Source organism: Bombina bombina, chromosome 12, assembly GCF_027579735.1.
Source record: "Bombina bombina isolate aBomBom1 chromosome 12, aBomBom1.pri, whole genome shotgun sequence".
NCBI classification, from domain to species: domain Eukaryota; kingdom Metazoa; phylum Chordata; class Amphibia; order Anura; family Bombinatoridae; genus Bombina; species Bombina bombina.
Genome location: NC_069510.1, coordinates 39,414,274 through 39,431,713, shown reverse-complemented (window position 1 = coordinate 39,431,713; position 17,440 = coordinate 39,414,274). Strand labels below are relative to the sequence as shown.

The following is a 17,440-nucleotide window of genomic DNA, read 5'->3' as shown; positions in this document are numbered from 1 at the left end:
TGAGTGTGCTTCTCTGTATGTATTTAATCTCCCTAAGGGAAAAAGGGGGCAACCAGACGTGGACTCCTTGCTCAAGTGTGCTTAGAAGAATATGGTTACATCTCACTGATGAGGCCCAATGAAGGACAAAACGATTGTCTGGGGTTGCTGTGTTCCTGGTTCAGAAAGGATTTGCCTGGTATTTCAGCGCTGGACTGATAATAGGCGGGATCAGACTGATATACTACAGGAAAGTTCTACTCTGTGAAAAGCATTACTGGGCTAAAAAGAAGCCGCACCCAGGTGGTAAATCGCCATAGAACAGGCTAACAATGGTATTGAGCTGGTTGTTCATTCCTGTGAGTGCACTTCTCTCTGGATGTATTCTTTATCATGAAGACTGGTGGAAAAATGTAATTATTATGGATTAAAGAATATTTGGAGATAGCATTTTAAATAATAAGATATTGTTTGAGGCTATATCCATCCATTGCAGCATTTAATTTTATGAAAGTCTTTCCAGGCTGGACAAAAACTATTGTTTTTCCAACAAGGGAACTTCTGACAGTTAAAATGTATCTGGGGGAGTGGAGAGATCTGCTGGAAGAGCTAAGACCTAAACTGTTACCAACAGAGACCATATACATGTGCAGTACCTTAAAGTCACTTTATAATTATTATTATTATCATTATTACTGTATTATTATCAGTTATTTGTAGATTCTGCAGCACTAAAGACATGGGACTAATATGCAAAGTGATGGGAGATAAAGGCACAGAGGGCCAAGAGTTTCACTGTTTTTAACAACTATGTTTTGTCAACGCTATTGTTGTCACATTTTTTGTTTTATCTTATTTCTCTTCAACTTTGTAAAGCTTTTTTTGTGCATGGGTTAAAGTTGACTGTTTTATAAATGGTGTTGGGTTTTTTCTCAATTGTATTTATTTGTTTTTGAACATTTTTTTGATGTTGGTATCCTTGCCAGTGGAAATTGTTCAATGTGGCAGTAAGGTATTGCAAGATAGACGTGGACCCCTTGATCTCAATAGAGCTAATCGCACCACTGGCTGCTCTAAGGTTTTGCACACCTTCAGTATATACCATTTGCTATTTTTGCTTTTAGCAAAGAGCAATAAAATTGCTTGCTGTTAAACAATTATTTTATAAAACACTCACTGCATTTAAGCATCATTTTTAGTTACAATACGCTTTATTATATAGAAAGGTTAGGGGATGACACTAACAGATGGATAAATTACTATGGGTGCTAGTACAAGTGATTGATTAATATCATTATCTATAGCTCAGCATCCACAGAGGGTAAAGACAAATAATATTCATACCAATTGTGTGAATTGCAAAAGAGAAGAAGGTTGCACCTCACGGAAAAAAACGTCTTTTCCCCTGGTTAAATCACTGTGTTAGTGTTATTGCCATTCATGCTAAGTTTATTTCAACTTTAATTTATCTAATTTCTATCAAACCGACACACATACTGAGTTAAAATCACTGGTTAAACTGGAAGGAATAATATGGGAATATCCCAGAGGCTGGAAATAAAGCTATGTGTGACCTGAGCGGCTAAACTCCTATAGCTGGAGTTGTATTATTTTTACCTTGCCCTGTTATAAATATATTTTCTGACAATGCAGAGGTTAAAATTAACCAAACAAAATATTTTAGGGTAAGTAAATCCCTTTTAAAGGGACACTGAACCCAAATATTTTCTTTCATGATTCAGATAGAGCATGCAATTTTAAGCAACTTTCTAATTTACTTCTATTAGCAATTTTTCTTTGTTCTCTTGCTATCTTTATTTGAAATAGAAGGCTAAGAAGCCAGCAAATTGTTGGTTCAGAACCATAGACAGCACTTGTTTATTGGTGCTGTCCAATCAGCAAGGACAACCCAGGTTGTTCACCAAAAAAGGGCCGGCATCTAAACTTACATTCTTGCTTTTCAAATAAACATACCAAGAAAATGAAGAAAATTTGATAATAGGAGTAAATTAGAAAGTTTCTTAAAATTGCAAGCTCTATCTGAATTATGAAAGAAAAAAAATTGGGTTCAGTGTCCCTTTAATACAGAAGGTATGCGCTGCTGTCAACTAGATAAGCTGATAGCCCCTAATCCAGAATATAATTTTTAACTGTTATCAACAAGCTCATTTAAAATTGATAGACACAGCTCTCCACAAAAACCCCTGATGCGGGTTTCACATAACGCTTCTTTAGAGGGGGTGCGTGACAGTTTAGAATACTTGGATTTATAGGTCTGCAAATCCCTCCTGTTTTTGATTGGCTATTAGATCGTTCAATCAAATAAAGATATCCATTGTCTGATCTTTGACGTCATAAAGTCAGGCAGATCGCATGTCACACCAATCTGATTTAACATCCACTTCCTGCTATAATCTTATTGGCTGATCATTGTTTACCTGTCATCATACAATACTTTATTGCAATACCGTTCCTTATATTTAATAAGTATCATCTGACTGTGACATTTTATACTTTCTGTAACAATTAGTTTAATAAAGAATGTAAAGTATATGTATCAGGATGCGGTTTGCGTGTAATATACTGATTTATCTTGTGGATCATACTGGATTGTGTGATGTTATTTATGTTGGATATCTTATCCAAGTTGAACATGCACCTATCTTGTTTTTGTTAGAATTATTTATTATGTACTTTGGTGAAGCTCACAAATATGGCTAAGCTTGTTGGGCATATTATTTTGGCAGATTGTTTTTATTATACCACTATTATGCTTGTTCTTATTAGATTTGAATGCACTTAGACTTCTGCTTGTTTAATACTAGATTATGTCAGTAGACATTTTATATGTGGGAGTTAAATAATGTGTAAAAGGCTGATAACCCTGAATGTGAGGTGAATGAAAGTGCTTAGCTTAAGTTTTGGAGAAAAAGTAGGGATAATAAATGGTGCTGAAACATAAATGTATTAATTTTAAATAAGTGACTTAGAGCTGATAATTTATATATACTGTATGTATCTAATACAATAGTGACAAGACTTCTCTTGTTTTGTCAGTGAGAATTTCTTATAAATAATGCAAATGAAAAAGCATATTATATAAAGGTGAAGGAATTAAATAAGTGACTAAAAAATGTGATGTGATTTGTTCTATTATAGTGCGAGCGGACATGATACAATGTAGCGTATCATGTCCGCTGCACATTGATAAATGCCGACAGCATTTGAACTGCTGGTGCAATACCACCCCCTGCAGATTTGTGGCCAATCGGCCGCTAGCAGGGGGTGTCAATCAACCCGATCGTATTCGATCGGGTTGATTTCTGTCCGCTTCCTCAGAGCAGGCGGACAGGTTATGGAGCAGCGGTCTTTAGGCTCGCCGGAAACACAGGGCATCCTGCTCCATACGGAGCTTGATAAATATGCCCCTAAGTGTAATTTTTACAGATATACGGAATAGTTGTTTGACTGCATTTAGTAGGTATATCCACTTGCATTCTGCTTGGAGAAGTAATTTTTCAATGTTGCCACCTCTTATGCCCACATGCACTTTTTGGATTACTAAATATGTTAAAGGGAGAGTCTACACCAGAATTTTTATTGTTTTAAAAGATAGATAATCCCTTTATTACCCATTTCCCAGTTTTGCATAACCAACACAGTTATATTAATATACATTTAACCTCTGTGATTATCTTGTATCTAAGCCTCTGCAAACTGCCCCTTTTTTCAGTTCTTTTGACAGACTTGCCGTCTAGCCAATCAGTGCCTGCTCCCAGATTACTTCACGTGCACGAGCACAGTGTTATCTATATGAAATATGTGAACTAACACCCTCTAGAGGTGAAAAACTGTTAAAATGCAATCTGAAAGAGGTGGGCTTCAAGGTCTAAGAAATTAGCATATGAACCTCCTAGGTTAAGCTTTCAACTAAGAATACCAAGAGAACAAAGCAAAATTGGTGATAAAAGTAAATGGTAAAATTGTTTAAAATTACATGCTCTATCTGAATCATGAAAGTTTATTTTGGCCTAGACTGTCCCTTTAAATATTTAGGTGAGCTATGATGATGTTGTTGGGAATGCTTAGATACAGTGGTAATTGTTTTACCATTTCTTTCATCTTTATCTACATTTCTGATGTTATTGGCATGTTTTAAAATTTGTGTTTGTGCTTCCCTTTTCGTGATTCCTACATAGACTCCGGGACAAGTGCATTTCAATGTATATATAACCCCTGAAGATCTGCATGTATAGTGTTGGTTAAGTTTGTGTATTTTACCTGTTTTGTCAGCAATTTCTTTTAATTTTATTTACATATTGACAGGAAAAACAGGTGCCGCATGAATACATTCCTGGGTCTGCTTTTTTAGGGATGTGGACATAATGGTTCTGTACTAAATAATTATTCTGTTTTCTAGGTCTTTTATATCCTACTGCCATTTTTGTACCGATCTGTTTGGCAAGGATTGGGTCACTTTGTAAAATGGGCCAATTTTCATTAATTATCCTTCTTATCTGATACAGTTGGGTGTTATAAGTTGTTATCAGTCTTGGGTATTGTTCTTCTGTCTCTTTAAATTTGGGCTGCAACAATGTGTCTTTATTTAGTTGTAATGCTTTCATGTTGGCTCTTTTGATCATCCTTTTACTGTAGCCCCTTTGTACAAGTATGTCAGGTTAGGAAATGTACAGAAGAAGACCCAAATGCTAGGGCGAACTTAAACAACACCCTAGCACTCTGAGTTTAATCCAGGACATGACCCCATGACAACTTCTAAAAAACAAGGTACTCACAATATGGAGCAGTGTTGGTCTGAGTCTACAGGAAGAGAAAAGGAATGCTAGATATCAACCGGATAGACTTCTTTATAAGGAGCTGTATTCAGGTAGTTCAGGAATAGTCCTTTACAGATCCAGGAATGCAGGGGTAGAGAACTTATACTCAGACAGAAGAAGGGTTAAACACAGCGTAGACACTACTTGCAGAATTTGGCAACAAGTTATCAAGCAGTTTGTGGGTTCACACAGAGTAGTCAGTACTTGCAGAGTTTGGCAACAGGTAATCAGGCAGTTTGAGGGTTAACACAGAGTAGTCAGTACTTGCAGAGTTTGGCAACAGGTAATCAGGCAGTTTGAGGGTTAACACATAGTAGTCAGTACTTGCAGAGTTTGGCGACAGGTAATCAGGCAGTTTGAGGGTTAACACATAGTAGTCAGTACTTGCAGAGTTTGGCAACAGGTAATCAGGCAGTTTGAGGGTTAACACAGAGTAGTCAGTACTTGCAGAAGTTTGGCAACAGGTAATCAGGCAGTTTGAGGGTTAACACAGAGTAGTCAGTACTTGCAGAGTTTGGCAACATGTAATCCGGCAGCTTGAGGATCAATACAGAACACTTCACACAGGAGCCACGAAGGAAACAAACAAACGGGCACCACAGAATTCGGAAGCCCGGGCTATGAAGCCAAATTGTGACGTCAGCTGAAGGAACAGCAAAGCCAAGCTAGACGTCGCCATGGAGACAAAAGCACGCAAGGAGGACCACCGGAGCTCCCCGGCGGTCGAGCGTGACAAAGTCTTTCTGTTAGTGCATGGCTTTCCTGTAAATAAATTTGTTTACTGGAATAATTTCATTGCAATCTTGAAAATTCTCCATGTGGTATGGCTCTTGTACTTTGAGGATGGGCACTTGTGCTATGTAGCAGTGTGTTAGTCGCTGTTGGTTTGCAATACATATTGGTACTAATCATACCTGTCTGATCTTTGGTAATGGTAAATCCAGAAAATAAATTGTTGTTAAGTTCACGTGATATGTTAATCTGATGTTTTTAGCCTTGGTATTCAGCTCAGAAATGAAGTTATCTAATTTTTCTCTTCTGCCTTCCCATATGAACAGGACATCATCAATGTACCTGACCCACAATGGTATTAGATCAGTAAATATTTCCATATCAGATGTAAATAAATGTTTAGCTTCCCATAATCCAAGGAACAAATTGGCATATGTTGGGGCACACGCTGTGTCCATTGCTGTTTTTTGGATTTGCAGGTAGTATTGGTCTTTGAAGGTGAAAATATTGTGAGTCAATACAAATCTTAACAGTTGGATAATGAAGGAATTATGTTCTTGGTTGTTACTTGAGTTAGTGGATAGATAGTACTGTACCGCTTCAATACCATCAGAATCTCAAATGCTGGTGTACAGTGACTCTACATCCATGGTTACCAACCAGGTGTTGTCTGATATTTGTAGATTCCTGAGTACTTGTAAGATTTCCATGGTGTCACAAATATAAGATTGTAGGCTAGTTAGATATTCTCTCAGTCTGAGATCTACAGTTGCAAGAAAAAGTATGTGAACCCTTTGGAATAATATGGATTTCTGCACAAATTGGTCATAAAATGTGATCTGATCATCATCTAAGTCACAACAATAGACAATCACAGTCTGCTTGAACTAATAACACACAAAGAATGAAATGTTGCCATGTTTTTATTGAACACACCATGTAAACATTCACAGTGCAGGTGGAAAAAGTATGTGAACCCCTAGACTAATGACATCTCCAAGAGCTATTTGGAGTGAGATGTCAGCCAACTGGAGTCCAACCAATGAGATGAGATTGGAGGTGTTGGTTACAGCTGCCCTGCCCTATAAAAAACACACACCAGTTCTGGGTTTGCTTTTCACCAGAAGCATTGCCTGATGTGAATGATGCCTTGCACAAAAGAGCTCTCAGAAGACCTACGATTAAGAATTGTTGACTTGCATAAAGCTGGAAAGGGTTATAAAAGTATCTCCAAAAGCCTTGCTGTTCATCAGTCCACGGTAAGACAAATTGTCTATAAATGGAGAAAGTTCAGCACTGCTGCTACTCTCCCTAGAAGTGGCCATCCTGTAAAGATGACTGCAAGAGCACAGCACAGACTGCTCAATGAGGTGAAGAAGGATCCTAGAGTGTCAGCTAAAGACTTACAAAAGTCACTGGCAAATGCTAACATTCCTGTTAGCGAATCTACAATACGTAAAACACTAAACAAGAATGGATTTCATGGGAGGATACCACAGAGGAAGCCACTGCTGTCCAAACAAAACATTGCTGTAGGTTTACAGTTTGCACAAGAGCACCTGGATGTTCCACAGCAGTACTGGCAAAATATTCTGTGGACAGATGAAACCAAAGTTGATTTGTTTGGAAGAAACACACAACACTATATGTGGCGAAAAAGAGGCACAGCACACCTACATCAATCACCAACATCAACCTCATCCCAACTGCGAAGTATGATGGTGGGGGCATCATGGTTTGGGGCTGCTTTGCTGCGTCAGGGCCTGGACGGATTGCTATCATCAAAGGAAAAATTAATTCCCAAGTCTATCAAGACATTTTGCAAGAGAACTTAAGGCCATCTGTCTACTAGCTGAAGCTCAACAGAAGATGGGTGTTGCAACAGGACAATGACCCAAAGCATAGAAGTAAATCAACAACAGAATTGCTTAAACAGAAGAAAATACGCCTTCTGAAGTGGCCCAGTCAGAGTCCTGACCTCAACCCGATTGAGATGCTGTGGCATGACCTCAAGAAAGCGATTCACACCAGACATCCCAAGAATATTGCTGAACTGAAACAGTTCTGTAAAGAGGAATGGTCAAGAATTACTCCTGACCATTGTGCACATCTGATCTGCAACTACAGGAAACATTTGGTTGAAGTTATTGCTGCCAAAGGAGGTTCAACCAGTTATTAAATCCAAGGGTTCACATACTTATTCCACCTGCACTGTGAATGTTTACATGGTGTGTTCAATAAAAACATGGCAACATTTCATTCTTTGTGTGTTATTAGTTTAAACAGACTGTGATTGTCTATTGTTGTGACTTAGATGATGATCAGATCACATTTTATGACCAATTTGTGCAGAAATCCATATCATTCCAAAGGGTTCACATACTTTTTCTTGCAACTGTATATATTTGCTTGCTGCCTTAGTGAGATTTTCATTGCCGGAGACTATGGAAATGGATGTTAAATCGTCATCGATCAGACGATGGATATCTTTATTTGATTGAATGATCTGACAACCAATCACCTACCAAAAAAACGCCAATAAAAAACAGGAGGAGGGATTTGCAGACCTTTAAATCCAAGGATTCTAAACCGTTGCACACCCTCTGAAGAAGCTTTATGTGAAACGCGCGTCAGGGGTCTTTGTGGAGAGCTGTGTCTATCCATTTTTAATGAGCTTGTTGATAACAGTTAAAATTTATATTCTGGATTAGAGGCTATCCCCTTATCTAGTTGACAGCAGCGCATACCTTCTGTATTATGAGGGATTTACTTACCCTAAAATATTTTGTTTGGTTAATTTTAACCTTTGCATTGTCAGAAAATATATTTATAACAGGGCAAAAATAATACAACTCCCGCTATAGAAGGAGTTTAGCCGCTCAGGTCACAGATAGCTTTATTTCCAGCCTTGGGGATATTCCCCTATTATTCCTTCCAGTTTAACTGTTCAACTTAAGTGATTTTAACTCAGTATGTGTGTCATTCTGATAGAAATTAGATATATTAAAGTTGAAATGAATGTAGCATGAACGGCAATAACAGTAACACAGTGATTTAACCAGGGGAAAATAATTTTTTTTCTGTGAGTTGCAACCTCCTCTTTTGCAACTCACAAAATTGGTAGTTACAATATGTACCTTAAATGTTCAATAACTAAAAATAAATTAGAGACATTAAATATACAACTTTCGATAATTCTATTGGATAATATATTAAGTAGAATATTATCATCTGGATGGACTGAAAAGTAACTGCTATAAAAAAATAACTTTCTACAGGTTTATTTTATGATGTAATTGTCTAAAAATACTTCACCTTTTTCACCTTGTATTCCTATGACTCCAGTATCACCTGTTCAACAAATAAAAATGTACAAAACTCAGTTGTCTTTAAGAGCTAATTCGGATTATCCAACAGTTATTACCTCTTAAAAGAAAAATAAATGTTTGCTCTGATCCCATTTCCATATCAATAAGCAAGTTTGTTTCCTGGATTAAAAATATATATTATATTACACTTTTAAACTATGGATCTTGTAAACTAAAATACAAGAAATCCACCCCCTGGATTAACTTTATGTTGTGAATCTCTGGGTCTCACCTTTTTCACCTTGTTTTCCTTTGGCACCAGTTTCACCTTAAAATAAATAATGATCAATAACAGGTAATCTCATTGTTATTTATAGGTGAATACATGCTCACAAATCAGAGTTGTGCTTTTAGATAGTTTGGAATACCTGGCAAAGACATCATGGTAGTTAATTCCATATGGAATCTATTGTTATATACATGAGTGACAGCCTCTAGTTTACTATCTAAGACTGAAATAATAAATAACATACACAGAGGCATCAGGATACATGCAGTGAAAGTGTAATTACAACATTATCAGAGACATCAGAGTAAATGCAGTGAAAGTGTCTGGGCAAAAGTATTGGAGACATCAGGATACACATAGTAAGACAGTTTAAATAATACTAAAACACTATCAGAGACATCAAGATACATGCAATGTGTTTCCCAAAACAATACTATGAGCAACATCATTCAACATGCATGCATCAGTGCACATGCAATGAGACCTTCTGGACAATAGTTTCAGAGACATTAATATAAATGCAGTGATCATGCCTGCACGACACTGCCAGAGGTATTGAGATACTTGCAGTGAGAGTACCAGGCATACAGTAACAGAGACACTGGTATACTTGCAGTAAGAGTGCTGTGATTGTTCCTGCACCACACTAGCAAAGGCATCACGATACAAGCAATGAGTGCACCTGGACTACATTAGCAAAGACATCAGGATGCATGCAGTGAGATGGTCTGGACTACACTAGTAGAGACAACAAAATAAATGCTTTAATAGCGCCTGGAATACACTAGCAGATATATCAGGATACATGCAGTGAGGTGGTCTGGACTACACTTACATTAACATCAGAATACATGCTGTGATAGCTCCTGGACTATACTAACAGAGGCATTAGGATACATGCAGTGAGAACACCTGGATAACACTAGCAGAGGCATCAGGATACATGCAGTGAGATCACCTGGACTACACTAGCAGAGACAACAAGTTACATGCAGTGAGAATGCATGGACTACACTAGCAGAGACAACAAGATACATGCAGTGAGAGCTCATGAACTAAACTAGCAGAGGCAACAAGATACATACACTTAGAGCGTGTGGACTACACTAGCAGAGACAACAAGATACATGCAGAGGGAGTGTGTGGACTAAACTAACAGAGACAACAAGATACATGCACTGAGAATGCCTGGACTACACTAGCAGAGACTATGAGATACATGCAGTGAGAGCACGTGGACTACACTAGCAGATACATCAAGATACATGCAGGGAGAATGCCTGGACTACACTAGCAGAGACAACAAGATACATGCAGTGAGAGCACCTGGACTATACTAGCAGAGACAACAAGATACATGCACTGAGAACACCTGGACTACACTAGCAGACACAACTAGTGCAGGGACTACAATAGCAGAAACAAGATACATGCAGTAAAAGTGCATGGACAACACTATCAGAGACTTCAAGATACATGCAGTGAGAGCACCTTGACTACACTAGCAGAGACAACAAGATACATGCAGTGAGAGGATCTGGACAACAGTATCAGAGACAACAATATACATGCAGTAAGAGCACCTGGACTACACTAGCAGAGGCAACAAGATACATGTAGCGAGAGTGTGTGGACTACTCTAGTAGGGACAACAAGATATATGCATTTAGAATGCCTGGACTATACTAGCAGAGACAACAAGATACATGCAGTGAGAGCGCGTGGACTACACTAGCAGAGACAACAAGATACATGCACTAAGAAGGCCTTGACTACACTAGCAGCGACAACAACATACATGCAGTGAGAGCATGTGGACTACACTAGCAGAGACAAGAAAATACATGCAGTGAGAGCACATGGACTACACTAGCAGAGACAACAAGATACATGCTCTGAGATGCCTGGACTCTACTAGCAGACACAACAAGATATATGCAATGAGAGCATGTGGACTACACTAGCAGAGACAAGATACATGCAGTGAGAGTGATTGGACTACACTAGCAGAGATAACAAGATACATGCAGTGAGAGCACGTGGACTGCACTAGCAGAGATATCAAGATACATGCAGTGAGAATGCCTGGACTACACTAGCAGAGACAACAAGTTACATGCAGGGAGAATGCATGGACTACACTAGCAGAGACAACAATATACATGCAGTGAGAGCTCATGAACTAAACTAGCAGAGGCAACAAGATACATACACTTAGAGCATGTGGACTACACTAGCAGAGACAACAAGATACATGCAGAGGGAGTGTGTGGACTAAACTAACAGAGAAAACAAGATACATGCAGTGAGAATGCCTGGACTACACTAGCAGAGACTATGAGATACATGCAGTGAGAGCACATGGACTACACTAGCAGATACATCAAGATACATGCAGTGAGAATGCCTGAACTACACTAGCAGAGACAACAAGATACATGCAGTGAGAGCACCTGGACTATACTAGCAGAGACAACAAGATACATGCACTGAGAACACCTGGACTACACTAGCAGACACAACTAGTGCAGGGACTACAATAGCAGAAACAAGATACATGCAGTAAAAGTGCATGGACAACACTATCAGAGACTTCAAGATACATGCAGTGAGAGCCCCTTGACTACACTAGCAGAGACAACAAGATACATGCAGTGAGAGGATCTGGACAACACTATCAGAGACAACAATATACATGCAGTAAGAGCACCTGGACTACACTAGCAGAGGCAACAAGATACATGCAGCGAGAGTGTGTGGACTACATTAGTAGGGACAACAAGATACATGCATTTAGAATGCCTGGACTACACTAGCAGAGACAACAAGATAAATGCAGTGAGAGCGCATGGACTACACTAGCAGAGACAACAATATACATGCACTAAGAAGGCTTTGACTACACTAGCAGCGACAACAACATACATGCAGTGAGAGCACATGGACTACACTAGCAGAGACAAGAAAATACATGCAGTGAGAGCACATGGACTACACTAGCAGAGACAACAAGATACATGCTCTGAGATGCCAGGACTCTACTAGCAGACACAACAAGATACATGCAATGAGAGCATGTGGACTACACTAGCAGAGACAAGATACATGCAGTGAGAGTGAGTGGACTACACTAGCAGAGACAACAAGATACATGCAGTGAGAGCACGTGGACTGCACTAGCAGAGACATCAAGATACATGCAGTGAGAATGCCTGGACTACACTAGCAGAGACAACAAGTTACATGCAGTGAGAATGCATGGACTAAACTAGCAGAGACAACAAGATACATGCAGTGAGAGCTCATGAACCAAACTAGCAGAGGCAACAAGATACATACACTTAGAGCGTGTGGACTACACTAGCAGAGACAACAAGATACATGCAGAGGGAGTGTGTGGACTAAACTAACAGAGACAACAAGATACATGCACTGAGAATGCCTGGACTACACTAGCAGAGAATATAAGATACATGCAGTGAGAGCATGTGGACTACACTAGCAGAGACATCAAGATACATGCAGTGAGAATGCCTGGACTACACTAGCAGAGACAACAAGATACATGCAGTGGGAATGCCTGGACTACACTAGCAGAGACAACAAGATACATGCAGTGAGAGCGAATAGACTACACTAGCAGAGACAACAAGATACATGCAGTGAGAGCGAATGGACTACACTAGCAAAGGCAACAAGATACACTTAGAGCATGTGGACTACACTAGCAGAGACAACAAGATACATGCAGAGGGAGTGTGTAGACTACACTAGCACAGACAACAAGATACATGCAATGAGAACATCTGGACTACACTAGCAGAGACTATGAGATACATGCAGTGAGAGCTTGTGGACTGCACTAGCAGAGACATCAAGATACATGCAGTGAGAATGCCTGGACTACACTGGCAGAGAAATCAAGATACATGCAGTGAGAATGTCTGGACTACACTAGCAGAGGCAACAAGATACATGCAGCAAGAACATGTGGACTACACTAACAGAGGCAACAAGCTACATGCAGTGAGAGCCTGTGGACTACACTAGTAGAGACAATAGAATATGTGCTCTGAGAGAACAACACAAATTATCATTGATTAAGTATGACTTTGCCAATCCATCTCCCAAAAATTCTGAGATTAATTTATTTCATAAATCTCTGTATATCTCACCTTTTTCACCTTGGTTTCCTCTAGCACCAGGTTCCCCTGTCATAAAAAAAAAAAAAGTAAGCAATATGATTATATTACATCTACAGACTTGGTGAACACGTGAAGACATATCAGATTATATTAATTGCAATAGAAATAATTAACTGACAACAGCCTCATCATGGGATGATATTTGAAAGAGTATTGACTATAAATTGGGAGACATCAGTGTGTGTGTGTCTAGTTTGTTTTCTCATCCAGTGACAGAGATATACAAGCAAAGACTTCAGGTTACACATAGTGAAAGAGATATACAAGCAAAGACTTTAGGTTACACATAGTGACAGAGATGTACTAGCAGAGACATCAGGTTACACATAGTGACAGAGATATACTAGCAGAGACATCAGGTTACACAGAGTGACAGAGATATACTAGCAGAGACATCAGGTTACACCCAGTGACAGATATATACAAGCAGAGATATCAGGTTACACATAGTGGCAGAGATATACTAGCAGATACATCAGGTTACACAGAGTGACAGAGATATACAAGCAGAGACATCAGGTTATACCTAGTGACAGAGATATACTAGCAGAGACATCAGGTTTCACCCAGTGACAGAGATATACTAGCAGAGACATCAGGTTACACCCAGTGGCAGAGATATACTAGCAGAGACATCAGGTTACACACAGTGGCAGAGATATACTAGCAGAGACATCAGGTTACACACAGTGAAAGAGATATACTAGCAGATACATCCGGTTACATACAGTGACAGAGATATACTAGCAGAGACATCAGGTTACATACAGTAACATAGATATACTAGCAGAGACATCAGGTTACATACAGTAACATAGATATACTAGCAGAGACATCAGGTTACATACAGTGACAGAGATATACTAGCAGAGACATCAGGTTACACCCAGTGACAGAGATATACTAGTAGAGACATCAGGTTACACCCAGTGACAGAGATATACTAGCAGAGACATCAAGTTACACCCAGTGACAGAGATATACTAACAGAGACATTAGGTTACACACTGTGAAAGAGACATACTTGCATAGACATCAGGTTACATACAGTGACAAAGATATCAGGTTACACACACTGACAGAGATATACTAGCAAAGACATCAGGTTACACACATTGACAGATATATACCAGCAGAGATATCAGGTTACACACAGTGACAGAGATATACTAGCAAAGACATCAGATTACACATAGTGACAGAGATATACTAGCAGAGACATCAGGTTACACCCAGTGACAGATATATACTAGCAGAGACATCAGGTTACACATAATAACAGAGATATACTAGCAGAGACATCAGGTTACACAGAGTGGCAGAGATATACTAGCAGATATATCAGGTTACACATAGAAACAGAGATATACTAGCAGAGACATCAGGTTACACATAGTAACAGAGAGAGATATACTAGCAGAGCCATCAGGTTACACACAGTGACAGAGATATACTAGCAGAGACATCAGGTTACACATAGTAACAGAGATAGAAGCAGAACATAATGCAACAGTAGCAGAGACACATGCAGAGATATCAAGCTACACAAATTAGCAGAGACAAGCTATGGCAGCATATAAAGCAATAACCAATCCAGCCAAAAGAAACTTTCTCTAAGGTTAGTTTTATGTTGCAATATCTGAATATCTCACCTTTATCACCTTGTTTTTCTGGGGCACCGGTGTAATCTGTTAAAAAAATAATAATAATCAAACAAAGTTAATTGGTCAGAATATATGTAATTTATGGGTTTGATGAATGACTGCAGGCATGAAAAGTGTATTTATTGAGAAAATTTAGAAAAACAGGAAAAACAAGGAACACCTCTGTCTAGCACAAGGAACACCTCTGTCTAGCACAAGGAACACCACTGTCTAGCACAAGGAACACCCCTGTCTAGCACAAGGAACACCCCTGTCTAGCACAAGGAACACCCCTGTCTAGCACAAGGAACACACTAGGAACATTCAGGTGCAATTACCTTCCCTGCAAAGCCTGTGAAAGGGTGACGGTAGGAGAAACATTTAGATCCCTGGTCACAGGTGAAACCTTCCAAAAGAGCCTATGTTTAAACTGTCGGTCAAATTTCGTGGTATATCTAATATCTTGCACGCATTGTGCCCTCCAATATGTAGGTCTAACGACCAGGGAGGCAAGAGTTAGAATAAAAGAACACCTAGCAGACATAAAAGCAGGGATATTAACAACACCCCTGATTAACCACTTCTCAGTTCTACATCAAAAGGACACAAGGTTCTTTACATGGACCATAATTGAGAGGGTCCCCATACAAAACAGAGGAGAAGATAGCACCCGTAAAATGGGAGAGAGAGAGGTCTTCTGGATTTTCCGGCTAAAAACCAGGATTCCAGAAGGTCTGAACTCAGAATTTGACCTCATTAACTTTTGGTAATTCAACATATAGTAATTTCCATCGTTCCATTAATTACTTAATGCTTATAAAAGTTTTTATGATACTCCATCACCCACTATAATGAATACATCAATGGAATTATCATATCCCTATAGATCTGTATACCCAACACCACAATAAATTAGGTTACAGGCCAAATATGAGAATGCAATATAAATAGAACCCTTAAAAGAGTTCATGTTGTAATTACAGCTTATAAAAGTCTTTAAGGTTTTGAAATATTCTATCACTCAATAATACGAAGACATTAATGTAATTATCACATCCCTATAGATTCGTATATCCAATAGTACACTGAATTAAGTCATAGGCTAACACGAGAATATAAGATAAACAGAACCCCTAACAAGTTTACGTTATAATTACAAAGTTACAGCCATGCCAAAATGGTTTGTTATTGAGTACACAAGTCAGGACCAAGCATAGGTAATATATATTTTCAGTCAGCAATACATCACACAGTGATGAGGTAATAAGAGGTTAATATAGATATGTAATGCACAGAGATGATAAAAAACATATCATGTTCTGATCATCCTAATACCTGCAGATTAATATCTGTTGCTGACCAAAATTGCGGGCTATAGTGTATTAGCAAATTGCAGAGCAAATAAGTGGGTCTGGCAGGCAGTGTATTTGTAATCCTTAAAGGCAGCCTAGTGATCATGCAATAATAAGTCAATTCAGAATAGTAATGTGATGTACTGATAAGATTAAGCCCGTATCCAGTTTTGTATACCTTAATCTCAAAATGTTTGAATTTCTTTATAGAGCAGGCAGGTGTGGCAACAAGTGAATAAGCACTCGTAATATAAGCTAGAATAACTAGCAATGCGTCTCAGTAAAACATATACACATGACAGGAATACCTGACACCCCCCCTCCTCCCCCTTCACGTCACACAGCACATATCCCAATGATCCGTGAGAGCAACGAATTCTCCATTGGTCGAGAAGGAGGAGGGAGTGGTCTAGGTTCTGCTGTCAGGCATGTAAACAAGCCTTTACGAGACAGTTCGGCAGTGTCCCTGAGGAATAAAAAAAAAAAAACTCCAAATAGAGATATCTACAGCCTGGCCAGAGCCAGAGAGGCAGGGTGAAACTTTGTGAGTTGTAGCAGCTGTAGACACGGCACCATTTAGCCCCATTAATTGATCATTTTCTGATCACTCGTAACAAGTATCCTGTTCACTAAAAACTAGAGAGGCAGTAATTATGATGAAATTGATACAAGCAGAGAACAGACACAGCGATCTTTAGCACCAAAAAAAAAAAAAATGCTGTTTACTTAAAACTAGAGAGGCAGCAATTGTGAAGAAATTGATACAAGCAGAGAACAGACACAGCGATCTTTAGTAACATAAAAATGCACATTATAATACAGAATTTGGTGTAAAGGTCTTTTTATTTTATTTTTTACACAGCAGAGCGTTTAGTGCCTATACTTTTTCACTGTGCAATCAGAAGTATACACGTTAGCTTTCTAGTTGTCTAGGGAACTAAGGTGTTTACTCTAATCTACAATGACCATAGAAAGTTATCATTGGTGAAACAAGACATGGGTGTGTACACCCTAACCAATTGAATCACAGAGGTGGGTTTTTAAACTTGAATCTCACATACAATTTTTAAGCAGGCTAGGATTAAGGCAGACGC

The 17,440-nt window shown here is 38.9% G+C and overlaps 1 protein-coding gene and 1 long non-coding RNA gene across 2 annotated transcripts in view; one reads left to right on the top strand and one right to left on the bottom strand.

Moving 5' to 3' along the window:
• The window catches only part of LOC128642649 (ryncolin-2), a 337,076-nt gene that overhangs the window by 129,728 nt on the left and 189,908 nt on the right, over positions 1–17,440 (top strand). The window lies entirely within an intron of this gene.
• Positions 9,150–15,033, bottom strand: LOC128642999 (uncharacterized). The gene is made up of 3 exons (XR_008399750.1): positions 15,004–15,033; positions 13,322–13,357; positions 9,150–9,185 (listed from the first exon to the last, which is right to left on the bottom strand). It is a non-coding gene; the product is annotated as an uncharacterized LOC128642999 (long non-coding RNA).